This window comes from Sinohyriopsis cumingii, chromosome 14 (assembly GCF_028554795.1).
Source record: "Sinohyriopsis cumingii isolate HCF-2022 chromosome 14, ASM2855479v2, whole genome shotgun sequence".
NCBI classification, from domain to species: domain Eukaryota; kingdom Metazoa; phylum Mollusca; class Bivalvia; order Unionida; family Unionidae; genus Sinohyriopsis; species Sinohyriopsis cumingii.
This window is the reverse complement of record NC_142974.1, coordinates 106,051,118-106,078,274: the sequence shown is the minus strand read 5'-3', so window position 1 is coordinate 106,078,274 and position 27,157 is coordinate 106,051,118. Positions and strand designations below refer to the sequence as shown.

At 35.9% G+C, this 27,157-nt stretch overlaps 1 long non-coding RNA gene across 1 annotated transcript; it reads right to left on the bottom strand.

Annotated features, from left to right (window-relative positions):
• Window positions 1-255: 255 nt before the first annotated feature.
• LOC149784561 (uncharacterized) lies at window positions 256-25,264 on the bottom strand. The gene is made up of 4 exons (XR_016414164.1): window positions 25,130-25,264; window positions 10,337-10,385; window positions 9,803-9,929; window positions 256-2,056 (listed from the first exon to the last, which is right to left on the bottom strand). It is a non-coding gene; the product is annotated as an uncharacterized LOC149784561 (long non-coding RNA).
• Window positions 25,265-27,157: the final 1,893 nt, after the last annotated feature.

The following is a 27,157-nucleotide window of genomic DNA, read 5'->3' as shown; positions in this document are numbered from 1 at the left end:
CTTTATGAAACATCTGTTCTGAAAATTGGCAAATCATATAATTCACTATTCTGAGCACTAGATTTTGTGAGAAAACACATTCAACCCTGGAAGAAATATAATAAACTGTTTTGACTATATTTGTTTTGCTTTGTGCTTTTATGATCTATATAAGAACATTTGTAGTGAGCACACATTTCTTGACATTACAATACACTGGAGAGGTTCTAGTAACTGAAAAAGGCATGAGCTGTCCATCTATTCCATTTTATTTGACCTTGACCCTTGGCACGTTACAATATTAGGTCTACATAAAGTATATTGGTATACGAGGACATATTAGGCCTACATAAAGTATATTTGTATACAAGGACATATTAGGCCAATATAACGTAAATTTGTATACGAGGACATATTAGGCCTACATAAAGTATATTTGTATACCAGGATATACTAGCTCGACATAAAAGTACATTGTTATATGAGGACATATTAGGCCTACATAAATTATATTTGTATACGAGGATATATTAGGCCTACATAAAATATATTTCTTTACGAGGACATATTAGGCCTATATGAAGTATATTGGTATATGAGAACATATTTGGTCTACATAAAGTACATTTGTAGACGATGACGTATTAGGTATACATATAGTATATTTGTAGACGAGGACATATTAGGCCTACATAAAGTATATTTGTATACGAGGACATATTAGGTCGACATAAAGTACATTGCAATACGAGGACATATTAGGCCTACATAACGAATATTTATATTCTTTATATATATATTAGGTCTACATAAAATATATTTCTTTACGAGGACATATTAGGCCTACATAAGGTATATTTGTAGACGAGGACATGTTAGGTCTACATAAAGTACATTGTTATACGAGGATATATTAGGCCTACATAAAGTATATATGTATACGAGGATATATTAGGCCTACATAAAGTATATTGGTATATCAGAACATATTAGGCCTACATAAAGTATATTTGTATTCGAGGACATATTAGGTCTACATATAGTACAATGCTATACAAGGACATATTAGGCCTACATAAAGTATATTTGTATACGAGGATATATTAGGCCTACATAAATATATTTCTTTACAAGGACATATTAGGCCTACGTAAAATATATTAGTATATGAGAACATATTAGGTCTACATGAAGTATATTTGTATACGAGGATATATTAGGCCTACATAAAGTACATTGTTATACGAGGAAATATTAGGCCTACATAAAGTACATTGGTATACGATGACGTATTTGGCTTACATAAATTATATTTGCATACGAGGACATTTGTGTGTATGTAGTGAGTCTGAAACGGTAAAACTGCTTAAAGCTGATGTGCAACCTGTAGTGGAAAAACTGAAAAAACGGTATTGAATTTATAAATAATAAAAGAGTTGGGGGAAATGGTCTGTTGTGTGGATTATAATTGCTTACCTTGTCATTTAAACGCGGCAAAGAAATTCCTTTAAAATTTCTATGTGGTTTAATCAGCTTTAAATCGTCGAAAAGACAAAGAGGTTTAGAAGGATTTTCCTAAAATGCAGTTGTAATGTTTTGTTAGTGGAAAAAGCTCAAAACAAACGGAAACATAGAAAACACAAATCATTTGAGATTCTGAGTCGTTAGTTTTGTACTGATCTCTGGCGAAAAAGTGTTTCTTAACTCCCTGTGTGTAGTCAAGTCCTTTTAAAAACTAAACTTAATTACTTTCCCTGCTGTTGGACTTTCAACAAAGTTTACCTTATGGAACAGAATGTAAACAAACAAAATCTTCCGGCTTGGTCCGATAACATGCTGATAGAGTAATCAAAGCAGACAAAACGTGGGTGCGTGAAGGGGTGTAAGTTATTGACTAAGACAATATAAATATGAATGTAAGCACACTTGTGATGTTGCGACACAATGCACACGTACTCAATCATCAAAGAAGGGAAATCTCTGGACCACTAAAACACTTGAATGCCAGTATTCGTCGTTACTGTCTAACATCCAAGTTGCAATCAAGCTGTATTCCATCTGCTCATTGAACGACATTCTGTAAATAAAATATTTCAACAATAATTCTGTATTTAATAAATAAACAACACTAGAAGAACGCTACATTAGTGTTGGTAAATATGTATACCCTTACTGCAGATAATAAGCAAGAAAATCTTCCCCAATCACGTACAAATTGCATATGCAGATGTTCCACAATCTACCCTCACTATACGAAAATTGCACGTGAATATCTGGTACAGAGCACACAAACCTGCCCACTTCATGTAAAAATTGCACATGTTAATTTCCATTGCTCTTGTTGTTTTGTGATCCAAAACATACGTGTGGCTACTAGTGTAATAAAACCAGAAAATATTTGAGTCTTCCTTCTCTAAAGCATACGAATTGATATTTTACTCATATTCGTGACGGAAGTTGTTTGGCAAGCTCTTTATTTAGTATAGATCCTTGCACATTCAATGGTCGTAATCTACCCCCCCCCCCCAATTTCCCCCAAATTAGAGATATACTTAATGATTACATTTGATTAGTCCCCCACCCACTCACATTCGCCTGAAACAATTAATTACATGTAATGGATCCACAGAATTGTTTGGTGTAATACACTCCAATGATATTTTGTATTGATAGAATCAAATATAATTTTGTTTGGTATAAGTTGATGTGAGAGAAATTAAGATATCCTTTAGGGTACTTGCCAGGCTTTGATTTTGCTGAAACATATTTTATTTCCATATAAATGTATCAATATTATTTGGCCAACAATTTCTTTTTCAACTTAGATACAACCATTCCTTGCCATATAAATTAACTACCTTAATCTATAAGCACAGAGAATCATAAAATAACAAGCGTGTCAAATAGAGGTATTGTAAGTAATAATTTGCAAATATCGGAAGCAATTATGCAAGATCTGGTTTTAATTCTAAAAGTTTGAAGAGTTTTAAACACTTTGTAATTGAGATCATAGGCTATTTAAGACTAACCGTGAAGTCGCAGGTCAATGGTCGTAAGCAAACGAAGTTGTTCTTGATCTAGAAATAACACCCTCTTTTGATCCCCATAAACGTTAAACACCGAGAAATAACGAGATGTGGTATCTGATGACAGTTATCTAACAGCCTCTGCTGACTATCACAAGATGAAGCCGGGTTGGGACTGGATTAGGGAAGACACCAAAAGCAACTGCGTTTATAAGATGTTTATTTATAAACGCAAATTAAATATTAAAAATTCTGACATTATTATAAACAAAAAGATAAGGAATATTATAAAGTTCCTAACATGGAACTATCAATAACAATTAACTCAACGAGAAAAAAATCAAGCATGAATTTAACAAATGGAATTTCAAACAAACGTGAATTAAGTCCTATCACCGATCAACAAAATAAAGTATATGATCTGCACCCCAATATAAACAAAGTCTCAAACGTATCGTTCATATAACGATATTGAAATGCATGTAAATTTGAATGTATCGTTCATATAACGATATTGAAATGCATGTAAATTTGTTCAGATATCAATAATGAAAATAACAACATGGAACACAATATATATAACTATCGTGGTGCCCATTTGATGTCCAAGATGTAACTCCCGTTCCACTCGCTCCAGTCAATGGTCAGAAAAGCGCCCACGCATAGTCCGCCCCTCTCAGTCTGTTGAAGGATCCCTCGAGAGCCCTCACATTTATCACAGACCCGATGGTCGCGAAGCCTTGGTCTCTCGCATCGAGAACACCAGTACACCCTTCCGAACCAACATCACCAGAGACAACGTACACGTCACAAGAAAACACACATATATCTGTGACTCCACATCAATCCATGCATAAGGCAGCTCTACAGCTGGAGATTTGCTACCGTAAAGTAGTAAGCTTTCTGACAAAGCTCATTGTAATGTAATTTGTATAGAGAATCTGCTCTTTACTAGCTGTGACAGATATGTGCAGCTAGGTACTTAGGGTTTCCCGCTGCAGGCAATTGGCAATTGCAGCATAGTCTGAGATTCGCTCAGGATTTACCACCCTCGGGTGACGCTGTATGCGGCAGCGAAACCCGAGTACATTTTTGACAACTTATACATATTCATATAACTCGAACACAATTCCGTGACACTGATATCCATAATCGTTAAACTCCGAGAAATAACGAGCTGTGGTATCTGATGACAGTTATATAATAATGACCATTACGTGGTTAATATATAAATCAGCAGTTTTGGAACTACAGTTCTAACTAGTTCTTGAATAGTAAGAACATAAAGTTTCCTCTCACCATATGCATATCATTGCATGTGAGTGGTTAATATGTTTTGCAGGTTGTAGATTATCTAATTTGACATTATGATGTTTTCCAGCCTTCTGTTATTCTTAGCCTTTCTCACCTGCCATATACATTCAATATTAGTCATGTTCGGCTGCGGACGGATCCTGTTGCCTAGTGCTTATTGCATCCGCCTCGGATGCAGGATACAGGAGATCGCGGGTTCGAACCCCGGCCGTGTCATACCAAAGGCTTATAATAATGGTACTAACAGCTACCTCGCTAGGCGATCAGCATTAAGAAGTTAGTGTTAGGACTGGTCGAACTGGTGTCAGGATAATGTGACTGGGTCGGGCATCATGCCACATGTCTGCGGCATGATGTTAAATTGCTACACATCACTATAAACTGCCAGACTGTAGCCGTCGTAGCGATGTGACTGAAACATTGTCTAACCTACGTTAAATATTATATCACACACACACATGTTAGGCTGCATTGGGCTTTTGTTCCGTTTTTCTCAGTCCATGATAAATCTAAACCATGGAGTGATACATTGCCATCCTGGAAATCTAGAACAAACTTTGAATGTATTTTCATATCACCTACATCCGACTACACCAATGTACTAGCAACGCTGATATCGACTACAAAGACAACACTAGTTTATATTTTACTAATCCTGCAACATAAGATCTGTCGTACAGTGGAGTCTAGATAGGCATCTTTCTACAAACATTGATTCTCACTAGCATGCCGTACATCAACCTTACAATCTTTGCTAAGCACAATGGGATTTTCTTCTGATGCCCCTTCTAATTTATATCTACAGTCTAGTGTAATCCGATACTTCACTATCACTCTTTCCACCCCGGTTCTATAAATTAATTTTAATTTAAAAGCCGTTCGTTGCAAACAAATTATTATATTTGACGTTTGAAAACTTGTCAATTGGTTGAGATTTTAAATCTGCTTTTCACAACTGAAAATACAACTTATATCCTTTCAAGGCTTCCTGTGATTTGATTTGTTTTACCAAGATAGTGAATGAGTTTCTAAAATATATATGACGTCTTACATTAGCTCTACTACTCCTTAGTCGGTGTAGGCTTTTCTGTAGCGACCGCTTCAGTGGCCTAAGTGATTAGAGCGTCCGCTTCGGATGCGGGGTCGCAGAATAAGGAACCCTGACAAAGTCATAAAAAAGACTTAGAAAAAATGGTACTGGCAGTAAAGCAGAAATCAACTCAGTTTTGGACAAGGTCAAGTCCAGCATACAATGTTACATTAAAAAAGCGTGTCATGAAATTAAATAAATTAAACTAACAAAGAATTAAATTAGATATACATAACATTCAAATGATGAAACATAAGTCATGGTCAGTTTTACTATCTGCTAAGTTGATGACTTTTCGCCTGTACAATGCTTTAATTGTGCTCATTGACTGGTCCACGATCTTTTTTATCAAAGCTTTTCTTTTTACTTGCATCAAAAAAATATTTTTAATAAAACTCCTTAGGATTCAACCTGATTGTTAAAGAGAAGAGATGATATTGTCGCAGAGTAAAAATTGAGTGGGGTTTTGGAATAAATGAATAAGACAAACACAATCTGAGAAAGATGGAAATTTATGAAATGAATTAATATAGAAAAATATATGTAAAATTACAATGATTCTCTCACGCTATCAACATACGATTGACTCAAATCACTCTATACAACATTCACACATTGAAAATAAACCAAAATAATAAATCAATATGAAGTACAGATTCAAGAAACCTCATGGACTTCATATACGCTTCAAACAGTATTTTACACTACAATAGAGATTCACTTAATCTCGAATATGAACTCAACACAACGACGATTGAAAATAATCTTATGAACACAGCTAAGATTCAAAATAATCTAATGAACACAACGAAGATTCAAAACAATTGAACCAAGCGTATGCTTCTAGACCCCTTATTCAGTCGCAGGATTCCTTGGGTTGGCCCACACACTTATCGGCCGCTCGCACCCTTTATGGATCCACCACATGTACAGTCCTACGTATACACACGTACAGACAGCATACATAACCCTTTTTAATTTGCTACGTCTACGTCCGTGGCACAGACATACGTACATGCATATATACGTATCGACAGTACGCAGCTTTAAATACTCTGAAAACTCCAGACAGCTCTAAACATATTTAGACAGCTTCAGACAGCTTCATACAGCTATAGTCATATTCGCAGTCGCAATCACAGTGACAGACACACTCACAGCTACAGACATAATCAGCAACAATAAAAACAAATCGGTCATTATACTAGTTTCTTTATAATCTCTAGGTATATGATAATACTTTAACCTGTAATAGTGACTTGTAATTCAAAGTTTAAATCTGCGTTGTAATAAATGCATTATTACCCGATAAGACATTACAAACCAATAAGCTTCGCATATCAAATGAAAATGTAAATTTAACACTTACCCCTATGGCTGGAGAACAATGGAGAGCGTACACTCCTTGACGTGATCCAAAAAGACCAGTGTCGGATTTAGAAATTGATCTTAATTAAATCCATAGGAGAGTGAGCAAAAGTCAGGGTAAAATACCCGTGCATATCATGTTATTAATGTTCCTTCGTCACAAGTAATTTCTGGCGAGGTGCATATTAATACAGTTGCTTACCTGGAAAAACACGTATTCACCCTAGATAACGTTGTACGCATGTACAAAGAGAAATAGTCGAATAGTTCTAAGGCAAAACCAAGTTATTTCTTTGCCTAATTATGTGACAGATATTCTGTCAGAGACACCCCTATTAAATATGCAAGTTTTATTTATAATCAAATTATTTAAAGATTTAGCCAGTAGAAAATATTATTATATGCTCATTTTTCCCCGTTAACTTTACATTTCAGAATTGCGCACTATTACCCAATACTGAACCCGCCCACCAATACACATATACAGCATTCACGTGCATAAAGGAACTACTTTCTATCGTAAACGAATACTGGACACAGACGCCAGCACTTTTGATTTGTAAACAAGTAAAATACTCTCGCGTAAGGGTCGCTTTATGTTGTGGTTGTAGATTATCTAACTTAACATTGTGAAGTTTTCAAGCCTTTTGTCATTCTTACCCTTTATCACCTGCCTAATACGTTCAATACTAGTCATGTTTGGTTGCGGCTCCGGTTGCCTAGTGGTTATAGCGTCCGCGGTTTCGAACCCTGGCATAATCATACCAAAGCATTGGTACTAAGAGCTACCTCTCTAGGCGCTCAGCATTAGAGCGTTAGTGTTATGACTGGTCGACCTGGTGTCAGGATACTGTGACTGGGTGGTACATCAAATTACACGTCTACGGCACGATGTCCCATTGCTAGAATCACTATAAACTGCTACACTACATATATCGTGGCGCTACGGCTGAAAAATTGTTATAGCTACGTTTAAAACTCATATCACACGCAATCACATGTTCGGCTGCAGTTTCTGAGATTTTAAATCTGCTTTTCATAATTGAAGATATAACTTATATCCATTCAAGTCTTCCCGTGATTTAATTTTTGTACCATGATAGCGAACTAGTTTCTAAAATGAATATGATGTCTTACACTAGTCCCACCACTACATAGTCGATGTATGCTTTCTAGAGCGACCTCTCCGGTGGCCTAAGTGGTTAGAGCGTCCGCCTCGGATGCTGGAGGGCGCAGCTTTGATCCTCGGCAGTCTTAAAAAACTGGTACTAACATCTGCTTCATTTGGTGTTTAGCATTAACGGGTTCGTGTTACGACTAGTCGGCCTGGTGCCAGTATAATTTGACTAGGTGAGACATGTCGCTAAATGGCTGCGGCATGATGCCCCAGTGCTAGATATCACTATAAACTGCCACACTGCAGATATCGTAACGATATTACTGAAACATGTTTAAAACTTCATTACAAATCGAAATCATGCAGACACTTCTACGTTTTCTTTGGCGTGAATTTGCTTGAGAAATTTAGAAACTGTGGACCAATGAATGTCCAGATCAAAACGTTCTTTCCGTCTATAGCAAACGATTCAAACACTTGATGGCTTCCCTTTCACTCCAATTAGAAACACATAGATAATGAAGGAGAAAATGATGGTTTATATTTGTTACGAACTAGCGAGTAACATTAGCACAAACATAACCAACATTGGAAAGGATGACGTCATATAATTCACTCTGTTTTCACCTATCTTGGAAGAAATAATAATAACCCTTAATTGTTATTATATTGCAGCTTGTTTCTCACTAAATCATGGATGATTAATTTGTCAAAATCGGGCTGTTTTGTTTTTAATTTCAGATATGAAAACATGTATGTATTCTTTTATGTGTGCCTTGAGGTGTAAAATGAGTTGTGCGATTTAGTCCGCTTTCATGACACGATATAATCTTCAAATTAGTGCCGTTCACATACAAATATGTATGTATGTATGTATGTATGTATGTAAGGACCTAGCATGCTGAAACGTAAGTCATGGTCAGTTTTATTATCTGCTAAGTTGATGACATTTCGCCTGCACAATGCTTCATCTTGACTCTTTGACTGGTCCACGATCTTTCTTGTTAAAGCTTTTCCTTTTATTTACATCAAAATATTTTAAAAATAAAACACCTTAGGATGAAAGCTGATTATCAAAAGAGAAACTGTGATATTACGTCAGAGTCACCCCTATTAAATATGCAAGTTGTATTCATAGTCTATTTTTTTTTATAGATTTAGTCAGTAGAAAATAATATAGAGAGATCTTTTCGGGTAATCAAATTATAACGGATTTAACAGTCTCTAGCAAATAAAACTTTGGTAAAACCTAATCAGTATGTAATGTTTGAAAAATATAAAACAGTGACTGATTTAAATATAATATCGTTATTGATATTAGAAGTAGTACTAGTAGCAGTAGTAGTAGAATTAAGTAGTACATAAAAATCATAAGTTAAGATAAATTTTCCAACAGACCGCTACTACAATAACTATTTACTACTATCACTACAATCAATGTTGATGATGCTACTTACACTAAAACATTCAGGACCTATCATCAACACTCAAATATTGCCAAAATGCAAAGCCGCATCTAATAACAAATACCAACACCCATATTACATCAAATACTAGCACTCACATTACAGCAACGGCCAACACTCATATCAAGCAAAGACCACCACGCATATTACAGTAAAGACCAACACTCATATTACAGTAACGACCAACACTCATATTACAGAACGGACCAATACTCATATTAAAGCAAATACCGGCACTCATATTACAGTGAAGACCATCAATCTTATTAAAATAAAGACCAACATTCATATTACATCAAAGACCAAAACTCATATTACAGTAAAGACCAACACTCGTACTGCAGCAAAGGCAATCACTAATATTAATTAAAACAGTACCACTACCGTTTCCAGAAATATCACAGTTGCTATTATATAAGTTTTAATTATAAAAATTACTTACCGTGGTCCCTAAACAAGAACACACTTTCTCTATCTTGCAACAGCAAAAAATAATAATTATCACAAATCCAACAACTGCTACGGACGCAATTACAATTCCGGCTATTGCCCCATCACCTAGATATAATCTGCAAATTTAAAAAGAAATCAATAAGCCAACCCATCGATATGTCAATCTGTCTGATATGGTGTCCGTCCGAGAATCCATTTATCCATATACATCTGCATACATACATACATACATACATACATACATGCATGCATGCATGCATGCATGCATACATACATACATACATACATACATACATACATACATACATACATACATACATACATACATACATACATACTCTAATTTAGCATGCCAACTAAGGAGGACAAACGAACAGATGGATACAGCAATTAACTGCGAAAAAGAAAATCGGAAACCCATTCATATTTCTTTACATCCATCCTTCAAATTCAAAGAAATTTTAAGTTACACTTGATTTTAAAAGTTAAAAGTTATTGGACTCTAATAAATTTATATACATACGAGCCACTGTTGTCATTATGACTGGTTTCTGCTGCCTTTGCTTTCTGTCCTGCAAAACATGGGCATTGATATTAAGACTGGAGTTTCAGACTACAAAAACGATGTACTATAAACATTCTGACATGGTTACTCTTGTTGGAGATGTTTAAATATAATTAAATAAATGTATTTAATCTCAGTCTTCATCAAAGAGCTGTAAGGTCAGTTAAGTCTCTTGTGATTCCCTCAGTCATGGAAATTTACTAGTGTGGTCCAGTATATGAAAATGAAGATCTGCAAATGCTTCAATCTTTCGCCTTATACCTCTCCTTTGTATATTGACCAATATATATATATATATATATATATATATATATATATATATATATATATATATATATATATATATATATATATAGATGTATATATGTATAGATAGATAGATAGATATGCAAAGCAACGCTGGCCTATATAATGTGATTGCAGATTAGTAATTAGGATTTTGATGTCACTGCATGTAATCAGGCATTACAACCGATGTCACTGCACGTAATTATGCTGTACAACCGATGTAGTCGAACGTAATCAGGCTGTACAACCGGTGTCATTGAACATAATCAGGCTTTACAACAGATGTCATTGCACGTAATCAGTTATTAAATACAAACAATGAAGTAGTATTTGCTGTAGACAAAGGAACGACATTATATTTATATCTTTATCTTCATATGATCAATGCGTCTGATCCTGTTCGGCATTCTGGATTGCATAATAAATGTAGAACGATCAAAATTCAAGATCACTCACAATTGTGTTAGAACATTTTAGATAATTAAAAAAACAAAGAGTTTTCTTGAATTCCCTATTCTCAAATTTTAAAACCATTAATGCGCATTCTCTCATCGGTCGATTTATACGACAATTATTACTGCGTTTAGTATTTATAAACGATTTCGTAAATTATTTACAATCATCACTTGAATTATTCCCTGATGATACTTCACTATATATATATATATATATATATATATATATATATATATATATAGAGAGAGAGAGAGAGAGAGAGAGAGAGAGAGAGAGAGAGAGAGAGAGAGATAGATAGCCTGCAGTGCATCTGCTGTTTTTAACAATATCATCATGAGCGGAATAGAGGGTGAACCGACCTCATTTTAGAAGCGTTATTTGGTAAACTAAGTCTTATGCAAAAACGCAAAAAATACGTTCAGAACGCGAAACCGAGGCTTCTAAGTTTTCTTTCCGATAGTTTCTCTGGGTAGTTATCTTTTTTAATTACATTTATTTCGCGTCGTGGTCGCACCCTCTCTGCTGCTGTAAATTAAATAAAATTATGTCTAATAATTGCACCAGCGCAGGACTCTTACAGAGCTAGATTAGCTCGACAGTGACTAGAAGCAATTAATAAATATATTCCACTGAGAGATTCCGTTAAAGAAACACTACAAGCGCAACAATAAGTACACATTGAATTCGCAGAATGCACAAAACAAACGTTTAGACCTGTCACAACAGTTACTGAAAGAGTAGAAATCGGCTACTGAAAAAACAGTAGAAATAATTGAAAAAGCAAAAATGATTTTACGAGATCTTCCAGTTTATGTAGCTGCAGCTCAACTTCCACCTCAACCTCCACCTCAACCACCTCCTCAACTTGAAGGTGCAGAATAACCAAAAGAGGGAAAGGGAATTCGTTTCACGTAGAAATTTACTGAAGGCGGTATAAAACCAATGAAACAATTGCAACTAATGAAACCTGATGATATAATCAAGTTTGGTGAGTTTGTTGCCGCAAGTTATTATTCGAGAGATAAGTGTTTAAAACCTGAACACGTTAAAGGTGTGAGTCGTAACATATGGATTGATTGGGTGTATAAAAAAAAAACACAAAATGTTAATCAGATCGACAAACAAAACGTGTATTATAAAACGTACTGTACCGGAATAGACAGATATGATGAAATGCAGCGAAAGGAAAGGTACCAGAAACAAAAACAACAACGACAACAAAAACAACAACGACAACAAGAAAACAACAACGATAACAACGAGAAAACGAAATGCAAGGACTACAAAATCCACTGAAAGAGTCTTCCTATGAACTTCCTCCTCCATTGCAACAAGCGGAAGAAGAAATATACTATCCAGATGAAAACGAAGGAGAATTGCCCGATGCACCTACATGAAGTGGTTTTATTACTCAAGGAAGTGGTCTTACTCCATACCCTAACAATATTCTCGATGACGTGCAACGACTAGAAGTTCTCATAGGAGGGAAACAACCCGGAAACAATTCTCCAGAAATTAATAATGAAGCAGCTGATCTTTGTCGACGATTATTTCAAGGCAGTATCATGAATATTAATGTTTATCGATCTCTCATTGATGAAACTGTGGATGGCTACTACACCGATTAAACGAATAATTAACAAATAAGATGATCATATACAACTCTCACCGCAGACCCGTGATGGTCAGAGTAGTAAACTCACGATTACCTGTTTACGACGCGTATTACGGAGATGGTCTTCGTAATGTTATCCATGGATTATTTGCAAGGATGGCTCCCAATCGCGAAACAAGTATCAATGAAAGCTATCGACGTTATTCGTGTAAAAGTTGCTAGTGCAATTAGCGACGTTGCTGATATAGTGTTCACGGCAGTCAAAGACATAATAACACGATTAATATGAAGAAAACCACAACCAGTGAAATTACCAAGCACTGAAGTTATGCACGCAAATGTCAGTAAAATGATAAACCAGGCTGCAAATCAAAGACTAGCAGAGCTGGCTGGTGTACCTTCCGCTAAAGAAATACAAAAAATTAGAACTGCAAGTCTGATAGCAGGAAGTGGTTTTCGTGTTATACGATAACAACTATAATAAAAATGTTCAAGCGCATGTCCGACACAGCATTTGACATAGATGCACCAGTTCCCAAAGATGAGTCTGTGCTTGATTATCAGTATTATTCTTATGATGCGCGCTCACCAGACGCACGTGGAAGAATTGAATTTCAAGTTCAAGATACAAGTAGATATTGCCTACCCTCTAAGGCATTTACCGAAGTTGTAGGTAGACTCACAAAACCAGATGATACAGCATACGAAGCTGGCGATCGAGTTGGTTTTGTTAACAATGTCATAATGGCTTTATTTAACAGAGCCACATACTCGATTGATGGAAAATATATTGAATCATTCCTTGAAAATGTCGATGTTGCCAAGACGATGCATGGTCTTGCAAGATACTCCGACGATCGGCTGGTCCAACAATGATGTTTGCAAAAGACATAACTGACTTCCCTAATGGTAATCAATATACTATAAGACGACAAAAAGAAATACACTGCCTCCGCCGATGATGCAGATGTAGAGCCTGTGGTCATAAATGTTAGTCAAGAATTCAATTTGGGTTTTGCTTCACGCCAAGAAATGTTAAACGGCGAGAAGTTTTCATGTGCAATTCCACTGTCTCATACTTTTGGATTTTGCAAAGATGTTAGTAAGGTTATATTTGTCGCCAAGCACATAGTAGTACTTGTTACATAACCCACTGACAATGACGCAATATGGCATCCTCGTAGAAATGATGATGGTAAAGTAACACTAACAAAACTGTCAATGTGGATGCCAGTAATGACTCCATCGCTTGTTGAAGAACAGTGATTACTTTCTTTCATGAACACAGGCGGTAAATAGATGTTATCATGGTTACTAATGACCACAGATAGTGCCCACCGTTAACGCCACTGGTTTGTTCACGTGACTAATAGCATCACAGCAGTGGGTGTCAGCAGAACAACATATGTTTGTTGCGCTTCAGCCAAATACCAGAGTAGGCAAACAGCAAGGAAATCCAATGGTATTGGACTCATTTTGGAGTTTCTGAAGCTGCTTTGAGAATAAACGAACATCAAGAACATTCTGAAGAAATATTGTTGGATTTTGAGCATAATCATGTTTCACGTGCATATCATCGATCAATTTCGTATATGGGATGTATTCAAAAACATCGACACTGGTTCGAAAAATATCTCAGCGCGATTGCACAACACTGTATCGTATCTATTACCTTTCGCTGAAATATTTGGATTTATTTAGACAAGCTGTCGTTGACATACACTTCCGAGCTAGTGTAGCTTGATTACCAACAGCATTACCTGATCCATCGGCTCGTCCTGGTGGTGCTAAGGCAATCGCGGTCATACTCAGCGACAAATCAATGTTGCTTGAAGGTGTTAGTGGTCGAATGAGGGTCATTGATGCACCAGTAGAAAACATGTAACGATTCATAAACACGAGTATTATCATAAATGTCATCATACCGTCATGTTAGTGCCAGTCTGACTCCTGGTCAGATTAAAAGGCTACGCACCGCATCAGTAAAAACAACAGGAGCTACAATAACGCTAAAACACAATCAAATTACAGGCGGTGAAACAAGACAGAACGTCAGCTTAAACATCTTAATAAAGCCAAACAATCCAAAACTGGAATACGACTTGAACGTTCCGCTGGTGCCATCAAAGATACTGCTAAGACATGCGATATATTTCCACTTCTCGCGACAATACCAACGCTGATATCTGCTGCATCTCCTCCCGTTGCAAAGGCGGCCACGTTAGGTTCTGTTGGAACAAACGCTGGAATGGCATTAAAATAAGAACGGGAAAGGGCCTAAAACTTCCGGAAACTCATCCTCGGGGGAAGGGTCTAAAGCTTCCAGGAACACTTCGTTATAACTCAGCGGTTTTACACCGATGTCAAATTTCGATTTACTTGATACTGCTAAGCACTAAAAATAAAATCATTTAGAGGTGTTTTTATGAGCGATTAGTTAACACAACAACCAAACAACTCAGAAACTGGTGTTATCAATCTCGATAATTCCACAGGAGTAGGAACTCATTAACTGGTACGGGTTAGCTCCATCGCAGGAATTTATCAACTATGTCTTTGAATAAAACGTTGGGCTCAGAGTGCCAATCTGGTACTTAACTCTACCAACACAAACATTAACCAATCCACCATTATGCGGCCGTGAAACAATTACGGTACTCAATGCTATATCAGCGACGCCATCGTTGCCACCTCACAATGTTCTATATAATTATACAATTCAACAGTTTGAGAAATCTTTGATTTAGATCGACCGCGTTACATATCCACGACATAGCTGTCACCGTTGTTTATATCAAGGATGTTGTCCGTATCTAACATGATTGGAACATAACAAAATGAAATCCATTGTTCATTCTTCTGTGAAAAAGCGAAGTAGGTTATTTTATCTGCTACATATTCAAACCCGCGTTGGCTAATTCCAAAATACTTGCCAGCTGCGTACACTGACTGAAATATTATTTCTTCACCGGTCTCAGTATTTACAGATGTAACTGCCTTCGTTGTAAATGTTCTGCATTTTCCAGTATTACCAAGTGCAGAATTCTCGCTCTGTGTGATAGCTTGTAAGTTATTCAAAGAGTTATTTATATCCGAGTCAATATGATCGATCACAAGACCGTCTTTGATCACCCCATAAAAGGTCTCTTGTGCAAGTCTATGATTGTAATGGCTTTTATTCCCATCGACGGCGAATCTAAGATAACTAGTATTATCAGCAGCATCAACTAGTTTCTTCAGGCGACAATTTCTAGGTACACCATCACAAAATGATTTATAATTCTTGATGATAGGATGTCTGACAAATTCTTTTTGCTCCATTTATACATAATTGTATTTGACTAAATTATAATTTGTCATTACAAATCTAGCTATATAATCTTCAGGGTTTCTTATCAATTTATCAAGGTCCTTGACGATGTCCTAGACTGAGTCAACACTGTTCTTTTTTAATCATAATATCGTTTTAGTTCTCTATGTATTTTACCACGACAATCAACACACGCCTGCGTTTTCCCTCTAACTCCGCCACGACATTGTAAGCACGATTTTGGAGAAAGGTCTTCTCTTCTCACGCTTTGTAAATGTTGTCCATATAATTCATTTACGCAATATTTGTTACAAGTAGATGAAGACCCTAGCATCAACCATTTGCATTGATTCCTTATTTGAGTCATTGTATATATAATATTTTTTATTCAAATACTTGTCTAAAATATAATATGGAGGAGTTTGAGAGATTATCCACAATCGAGCCCTGGCGAACTTCGTTTCTTGAATCCATTTTTGATCTTGACAGAAGAACCCTTGACTTGCGGAGGCGAGCATTGGTTGACCCAACGAATAATCTGATTAATAATATTCGGAATGCTAAAAAGGAATTTCGTGATGATGTGACATCTCAAGTATTGTCACATTCAAAATTATACTTGACGACAAAGTCGTCGAAGCTACAATGAAAGATGAGCGGGAGAAAAAGATTATTGATTATCTCAACGATCAAAGATATTTTTCGGAATAAAGTTTGTTGTGCTAACAGTAAAAGATTCCGCTGAGTAGATTATCCGTGACAAACGTGAGCCTGTTTTTCATAATGGAAAAACCGCTGTGCTAAGTAAAATTCCAAGCCAGGAATGTTGACTGGTTTTGACAGACCAAATTATGCTCGAGCGTATCCTATGACCGCAGATATTTATGGAATTTATTCCCTAAATAATAATCCTAACATTAATGATCTTGCGCCAATAAAATTGTCATCGTTGACTTGGTCAAAACTAGATTGTTTAGCCGAACGAGTAATCGAACATTTTACAAAAGTGATACGCTGAAATTGGTTAACATATATACGACGTGAAAAAATAAGCAAATGGGCTGAATTAGTTAAGGATACCGGACCTACTATAAGTGATGTCGCTAAGTTAGAAGAAACACTAAAATACCCAATACAGATAGCCACAATAACAGTAGAGATCTTATACGATTCGAAACATTATTAAAAAAGGGAGCTCCAATAAATATCGTTGATCATAATGCTCACGCTTGGACTAACGCAGTAACAATATTTCCACGATATCGAACCGTAAGATTTTACCCTCCAGAAAAATCTGGGAGGGGAAATATTTTTGATTTTATTCAAGAAATAAATAAAAACGATCCTGTATCAGTATGGCTATTTTAAAAATTCAGATGATGAAAAATATGATAAATCTGTACGACCTAACTTCGAAATATATCGTAAAGAATCTCACCACGAAGAAATGAAAAAATCTTCCTCAAAAATTTTCAACAGATAATACTGGACAATTATTGAATAATTGTTTCACCGTTCCGTCAATTGCTGCTCACTTTGCAAGAGAGAAAAATTCGTGGAAGCCTACACGATTTAAATTTCTTGAAGACGTACAACTAAGTTGCTGTGAATATGGACACGGTGGATTGAGGAATATCGAGTATGACCACGACGATGTTATCTAGTTTGATATGGTTGCGTGTTATCCTGGAAGTTTACTTGGTTATGGAGAGTGTTCTGGATATTTTATAAGATTCGGACACCCCACACAAGAGATTACAAGAGTATCGATAAATGGACCTCGACCCGATTTTACTCTGGCCGGATTCGCTCGAATTGTATCATTCTAGTTTGATAAAGTTCTTCATCCGATCTGATATATTTAATTTGGTAGAAACTTTTCAGAAAAAACTTTGGGAACAAATAGTGCTGTTAGGATATATGCTTGATTGTAAAATAATAATATCGTTGATTGTTGGTGAAGCAATTATATCATATCGTCCTCAGACCGAAGTTTGGTTACCACCACCTGATGATGATACAACCCGAAAGGATCTCGGTAGAAGAATAATAGGTAAATTTACTCAAGGCGGGCATATGACCAAAAACGATAGTATCCACGATAATCATTGATGATGTTAAATATGATTTTATAATCGCCAACGCAAAAAATATAGATGTAAGTCGAGAAAACGCTTATTTGTTGAACGGAACATGATTAGGTACAATTGGTGGTTATATTGATGGTGAGTCACCTCAGCTGACTCATTAAAAATATTCTGGCCTATGTTTCTATAAATTTACTATTGATGATAAATAGATTACCTACCACAGCAGTCAGAGTTGCAACGGATTCACTTTATATCGGAAAAAATATTCAGAATTACGATCATAATTTACAACTACTGATGCATCGTGGGGTGAATGGAGAATAAGACAAGAAATGTTATATAATTATTCTGAATCCACAGATGTTGAAATCAAAGATATTTATTATAAAAATAATCAGATATCAGAATTATGTATGTGGCATCTGTCTGTGATCCAGTATCCAGATAAAAGACAGTCTGTCTAAACGGACCGCAGGGTTCTGGTAAAACAACACCAGTTATTCAATTATTTCGGCAGAGTTAGGATGATATGGTTATTTTAACATCTACACAAAGACTCGCAAGAGAAATGAAACAACGAGGATTGTGATCATGTACTTATCATAGCTTCTTCGGATGGAAGGGAGATACATGGACTCCTGGCCGAATGTGTGAGAAGTATATTCGAGGTATCATGATTTGGGATGAAGTATGCACAGTATATAAAGATACATTAAAAATGTGTATCTTTGTCTGTTATTGCAAAATACAGCTGTGGTCATGCGCGGCGGTCATGGTCAACCACCATTGTTGGACCATCTCCACACGGGTGGCTAAACAAATGTGTGGATTATTACAAGGATGTAACTGATGATCATATATCTCATAATGCAGAATAAGGGAGTTTAACAAATTAATCTGACTACAACTGAACACAATTCAGTGTGAAATAATGAGTAAAATAATTTTGTAGATTACGGGTCTACCCGTGGATCTTATCACGCTGTAAATTGTCTGTGTCGTAATCCAGATAAGATCAGTCACTTCTTTTTACCACCTTCAAGTCCACCTGGCTCATATAAATATCTTACTATAACATTACCCGATACTGGTTGTTTTGAAAAATCACGTCTTTGTACGGGTATATGTTGTTTTTTTAAATGTATTGATAGGTTTCGTGTTGGTTCGAGTAATTTCATTATTTAATGCAGCTATAACACATGGTAATCTTGCGATCCATTCGCGAGATCATTTGCATTCAATTATTTCCTTCCCGTATTGATATCCAAATAACCACTCATCAAGTGTTCGATTAAATCGTTCAACAATTTTCTGATCACAATGAATTGCAGTATGTCCTCTCGTATTTTGACGTTATGTTGCTTCATCAACGAAGATACTACGCCCTCAATTTCCTTACCAGGATCAACTTGTAGCAGCTATGGCTATCGTAGACCAACACGTCGATAAATTTGTTCAAACACAGAAGCTACTTCAGTTGCTGCCTTTGTTGATATTGGCTCTGCTTCTTTAAATCTAATTGCAACGTCAACGACAGTTAACACGTAATTATATATTACACCACATCTTCCAAATTTAATAGTATCACGTGGTAAAAATATTAAATCAGCCTGATGAACTTCATTTTGCACGCTGACATCAAAATGGGCGTACTGAATTGTGTTAGGCGGTGGTGTATACATTTGCCATCGTGCTAACCATTTTTCAGTAGTAGAACGTTCGACACCTGCTGTTTCGGCGAGTTTACTAATCGCTGCTCTACCCCTCCAGTATCCTCTTGGGCTATAATAAATCGACTCCATTACAACAATAATCGGTTGATTAATTACCAGCTCCCAATGCAAGTTTACTTTTCATTGCAGATCTTACTAACTAAGTAGTTAATTGTTCTTTGAAAGATTTTTTTATAATAGAATTTAGCGCACGAATTAATTTTACATCTGCAATTTATCTATCTTGTAGGTTTTTACTTGTATAAGCTACATCATGAGCGTCACACGCTTTATCAGTCGCATTTACTGGATATTCACCTGGATTGGCTGATCTTGTTTGCCAAGCATGATACGAAGACGGGAGCCAGGACCACCATAGTTATATCCCGAAAGGTGTTTTTTCCTGGGTATTTTCCTCATGGTGTTCCTAGTAACTTTGTTAACTGCGCGGCAATATCACTTTCTTTTGTATAACTCCGCCTGTTGATTTAAACTTAAATTTCTTTGTACCACATTGTTCACACTTACCTGTAACTGCTGATCTGTTTTTTTTTTATTGTAATAGTTGTTAGTCCACTTGTGGGTGTATGCGTCCTGCATTTTACACAATATAAATCCATATCATTTATTATATTCCTACAACATGTATGTAATTGATTTTTCTGCAACACGAAAGCAAGAGACGATCAAGTATCATGCTGTCCTAATCCTGATCATAATAGGTCCATCTGGAATTGGTAAAACGCAAAAGATGCTTACTTTGAAAATGAGATGGTCGAAATGGGATAAGTTATATTTAATAGCTCCGTCTGTAGATGACCAGCGATGCCACGATGTACTTAAAGACTTTAATGAAAACGCAAAGTTGTAGGATGAAAGCGGTATTGATGTTATTGATTTTATTACTGATATTAATGAAGCGCCATCTGTAGATGATATTGATGAATGTATTAATAATTTAGTTGTATACGAGGATGTAATGCTGTATAAACAATCAAATCCAGCTCGGATATTTTCTCGAGGCAGTCATAAAAACACAGATGTAATATATGTTACTCAACGGTATACAAAAATACCTAAAGTGATCAGAGACAACTATAGTATTTTAGATGTATTTAACGGATTTGATAGACATACTTTGAGAAATAATCACCAGACATGGTGCAGCGGAGATATGGACATAATTACGTTTAAAAATGTAATTAGTTAGTCTCGGTCAACCCCGTATGGATTTATAACAATAAACTTACATGACCCACGATCGCGTTCTCGTATAGGTCTTCATACAATTTTTGGCTGAGAGACAGCAGCAGAATGGGTGCCACCACGGTGAGGCGTCAACGTAGTGAAACGCACGTACATGTTTTTATCGAAAATGACGACGCGAAAAAAAAATAACAGAACAGCTTCCAAGAGAACCTCTCGGATAGTTACAAGCCTCGGTTTCACGTTATCAGCGTAATTTTGGGGATTTTGTATAAGCTTTTGCCTTTTGTCATAGGCAAACAGGAAAGGACACAAAGCCATTTCTAGTAAAATGATAACTGATTATATTGTACTATAATTTCCAGGGTATAAATATAAAGATTATATAATAGTGAAGAGAGGCCTTCAACCATTTTAACCTGGCAGATTGCTGACCTAATGTGATGGTAAGTTTAAGTGATTTACACACGTCTGCCATGAACTGCCAATCGATCCATTTATCGTTGAGATATATCAGGTCATTTCACAATTCACTCCATTTAGCCACAGGCGCATGAGTAAGATTATTATGAAATGTAGCTATTTCCACTTACCTGTACAGATGCAACGACATGTTTTAAAAAATTATTTTTTTATCTCGAAAGGTGAACGGTAATCTGGTGGTAAAAATGCAGTGTCGCTATTGTGAGGCAACTGTATCAGCTTAACAACGATTAATTCCTAAAGTATATTTCTAACAATAGATACCGTACCGCAGAACACTTTAGGTGAAAATGCCTCTAAAATATTGTACTCTCTCTCTCTCTCTCATTGCAGTATCGACTTACAAGTGGGATATAACATGTAGCAAATATATAAATATAAAATAGTTATTGCAGTGCATAACTTTATAAAATGACACTGATCACAGCAACAAATATATGTCCCACCTCTTCTTACTACCATACAATATCTGACATGATTAGAAAATGAATGCTTAAGAATTTATCATTTTGGGTTTTAACCCTTCACAATGTGTTTAAAATGAAATTGCCGATGCCTTTAGCTAGCGTCCAGGACATGGAAACTGGTATATATCAGGATTTGGCCAGTACACAAAACTGGGAATGTAATAAAATACGAACATAACATTCAGTGCTTGAAAAGATGATGATTGACGGTTTATAAACTTGAAAAATTATTCATCCAGTAAATATTTTAAGAACCAATAATCTAGACGATGATCCAGTTATTTCCTCAGGAGAAGGTGTGTGTGTGTGTGTGTGTGTGTGTGTGTGTGATTATGATTGTTAACGTAGCTTTAAAAAAGATTTCAGTCATATCGCTACGATATCTGTTGTGTGGCAGTTTATAGTGATGACTAGCACCGGGGCATTATGAAGCAGACATGTAGCATGATGTCCCACCCAGTCACATTATCCTGACACCAGGCCGACCAGTCCTAACACTAACCTCTTAATGCTGAACGCCAAGCGAGGCAGCTGTTAGTACCATTATTGTAAGTCTTTGGGTATGACTCGGTAGAGGTTCAAACCCACGACCTCCCGCATCTGAGGCGCACGCTCTAACCAGTAGCCTCAGGAGCAGTCTCCTCAGCAGACGGGTTTTATTGAATGTAACTAATAGTTTTTAGATATTTAAATCAAATTTTAAGACCGAAGACGTGCTGGTTCTAGTATCATCACCAGACCAGTTTTCCGTCGTGCATCCTTTCGCACGGCACTAACATTTACTTGTTACTAAATAACATACTTGTGTTGCTGTGGTGTAAAGCAAATCAACCAAGCCAAAATCATTCTCAAAGGAATTTGTCCAAAATTCCATGAATGAATGTAACTTGTTTGATGTACCTTGACATTGTTAGATGTACCCTGACATAAAATTCAAATCATATGAAAACCACAAGTCCTTACATAAGTAGGTGAATCGGTGTAATAACCAAACTCAGCACAATAGTCAATGAGGATCATGGGTTGTAGTCAAATACCTTGACTTTTATGCGGTTGAATTTATCAGTCATACCGGTGTACTAATTCTTCCAATGTGATTTGAACTAATTCACTATTAGGTTTATCGATATCTTGTAGTTTTATGAACAATCTATAACACACTTTCCCAATAAAACTTGCAGCTCGTCTCATCATGACGGACCAAATGTAATGCAAATATCAGGCAGGACATGAATATACTTTTCCTTTCTTTTAGCGGAAGAAAAAAGAGAAATCCTCTATTACTTCCTCCGCAAGAAGAAGAGAAAGGATATGTTCGAAAACGATTGTGTTGTCAGTTATAAGTCATAGAAATCAAAAGCAACGCCTGTGTAAGATAGGTGATTTAAAAGGGTGAGTTAACTTGCCATAATCAAGTCAAATAATGTCTTTTATCGGGTCAAATCATGTCATAATCAGGTAAAATCATGTATTTTATCGATATAATTGATATGAATTATCTTGTTTGTATTACCAGTGCATTTAAATCTTCACATCAAATGGTAAATACCTTGGAATTTGTAACTTGATGATATTTTGAGACAGCGTCGCGTAAAGTATACGTAATAAAACAGGCATTTCAAGTACAAAATAAAATTATTACTAACGTATTAGAACTGACTGGAGTTTTATAATAATGCATTAAAACTGTTCAGTTTTATACAAACGCGTTAGAGTACGAATCTAATGGGGGCACCGAGTGGCCGAGTGGTCCAAAGCGCTCTCCGTTACGGATCACTGCCATTTCACCTCTGTATGCGTGGGTTCGAGTCTCGGATTTGGCTAATGTGGGTATGTGACAAAGCTTGCCAGTAGCTTTTCATGGGTCGGTGGTTCTTTCTGGGGTTATCTCGGTTTCTTCCTCCACCATTAATACTGGCCGCCATGTATAGCCTATCGTGTGCTGAAAAATGGCGTTAAACCCTACAAATAAAACAACAACGAACCTAATGGGTCCCACTGCAACGTGCATCTAAATTTAATGTATACAAACATTAGTTCAGACGCAAGATTTACGTAACTGGTGAATCTCAAATTGAATGCTTTGCACTAACATTTTGTGTTTTCATTATTTAATGTCTTTGAGATTAAGTGACAATATTAGAAAACAACACATTCTACATCAAACATGTTACCGTTATCTCGTTGATAAATATGTAAATTGGACCACTATTCAGGACGAGTAACTCAGGCAAAGGTACGTATATTGTGAAATCTACATCAATAAATAGTTAACATGATTAATTTCAGTAACGAAAAACGTTTTCATAAATCTATCATATATTATCAATGTTATTCAAATATAGTTTTATTAATTCGGAGAAAAGAAATATTCTTTGAAACGTCCAAAAGGTAATGACTTTATTTATTTATTTATTTTGCAGTATGCCTCTTTATGATTAAACCTAGTTGCATTATATACAAATAAAAATGTCCTTCCTGATCCGGATAAATCAGAACACAATTCCGAAAAGAACCTTTGGCCGCAAAAGACTGTGAAACTCCACGGAAAAGGTTAATATGGTTGGGAAGTATCAAAACCTAAACTAAAAATTAGCCTATCATGTTAGTGCTAGCTATCACTGAAAAAAACCACATTCAGTCTTTGCACGCTAGTTCAGACTGTAAAAATTGAATCTATAAATCAGAGGGTGTTTGAAAGGTTACGTTTACTAAAATTATTAGCTTCATTTTTTCTAATAAATTGATATAAAATCGGTGCTTAACTTTGATACGTTGTGTCTCAGTTATTCCAAAAGAAAAACGAGTTATTTGTTACAAGTTTAACATTGTTGTAAATGCGTGGGAAACGGACTGAAGAAATAATTAGGAAATAATCAAGGGCACAACTACATTTAAATTTATTTTCTTCTTCTGATACTGACAATAAAATTAAAGAGCGATTGTGTCAGGTGGTGAGCTAAAGGACATACTGTATATAATTTCCCAGGCACAATACAACTGTTAATGAACATATGGACGGAGTCTTACGCATCTTGCAAATAAATCACCTTTTAATTCTCATATTTGATTGATATCTTAATCCCTTGGAATATATTAATAACATTTAAACGATATACATTACCTGCCAAGAAAACAGAGAGAGAGCATAGTACTATCGCTGTTACTGACATGTTGAGGCTGGGATCCGACAGACGTTCCAGTTAGAGTATATAGTAGAGCTATTCCATGACAATTAGATAGGTTGAATACTGTGCATTCAGTTGACGAGTAGAACACGTGTTACAACAGACGAAGGGTTTACACAAATTTGCGCTATGTTTCTACGAATAACGTAACAAAATCCCACCCAATTGTTTGAAGTATTTTAGTAGCATTAACTGTATATTTATTTGTAGCCTTAATTACTAAACGAAATACTTATTGTGCTGTTTACTAATCTGAATTTGTATGGGGATAATATATGAAAACTATAGAGTAAGAAAATACGACATTTATATAATTCCAGTCGTTTATATTTTCACAAAGTTCTAGCTCTCACGCAGCTTGTTTTAGCAACCCAGCAACACATTCATTTCAGATGTTGGAAGACTTTAATTGAAAGGAGGATGTAAAAGGAAAGTGAAAGCCAAAACCAAAATAATAAAGAAAACGCCCTCGTTATCACTATCACGAAAGTTATCCAATGCCTTTCGATTGGAGACAATGGATGGATAACTGCTAGTACTGCAAGGCGGAAGTTTGTTCATGCATGCGATAAATAGCAATAAAGGGTTTACTGAAGTGTAACAACTAGTTTGTCCTAAATAAAAAACATACCTAGGCGGTTACTGAGAATCAATTATAGACAATGATCTTATAGATCATAGCCTAGAGAAGGTAGTAATTTTGCAGGATTCCAGTAACTATAATAAACTCTATAGAAATTTGGTTGGAATAAATGGCGTTCTTGATAACATCATACAAGTAGAAAGCGGCATATAAATCTATACATGTAATTAATGACTAAAAAAGAGTCAAAACGCGTAGAATAATACAACAGGTACGTTACATGGGAGATTTTAATCCGGTTGGGCGGAATTTCCTACGATGTTAGCAGTGTTACTGCATATGGTGATGTTTAGCAGTGTGGCATGCCGCAGACAAATAGCTTGATGTCTCACCCATTTGCATTATCCAGATTCTATCTTTAAAAGAAAAAGATCTTTCCACATATGAATGAAGAAAATACGTATCATTAAGTAAATACAGGATTATAAAAATACTATCTCTATAAATCAATTTTGTTCTGTTCGTATGCAAATCAAAGCCATTATCAAATGTTATCGATATTCCCGTCCCCACGCGTGACTTGGCGTTAGTGATGTCCCGTACATGTACATTAGGTGTTGTTATTGAAGTCTTCGTACACATATATTAAATCAGAAACTTTACTGGGTGTTATTGGTGTCCCCGCACACACACTTTTAGAACAAAACCTTTATTGCGTGTTATTGATGTCCCCGTAAACACTTTTAAACATTACATTTATTGCGTTTATTGATGTACCCGTACAAACACTTTAAATCATAACCTTTGTTGCGTGTCATTAATATTCCCGTACACACACTTTAAATCATAAACTTTATTGAGTGTCATTGATGTCCCCGTACACACACTTTAAATCATAACCTTTATTGCGTGTTATTGATGTCCATGTATACACACTTTAAATCATCACCTTTTATTGCGTGTCATTGATGTCCCCGTACGCACACTTTAAATCATATTCTTCATTGCGTGTCATTCATATCCCCGTACACACACTTTAAATCATAAACTTTACTGAGTGTCATTGATGTCCCCGTACACACATTTTAAATCATAACCTTTATTGCGTGTCATTGATGTCCTTGTACACACACTTTAAATTAAATAACCTTTATTGCGTGTTATGGATGTCCCCGCACACACACTTTAAAACGTAACATTTATTGCGTTTATTGATGTACCCGTACAAACACTTTAAATCATAACCTTTTTTGCGTGTCATTAATATCCCCGTACACACACTTTAAATCATAAACTTTATTGCGTGTCATTGATGCCCCCGTACACACACTTTAAATTATATTCTTCATTGCGTGTCATTAATATCCCCGTACACACACTT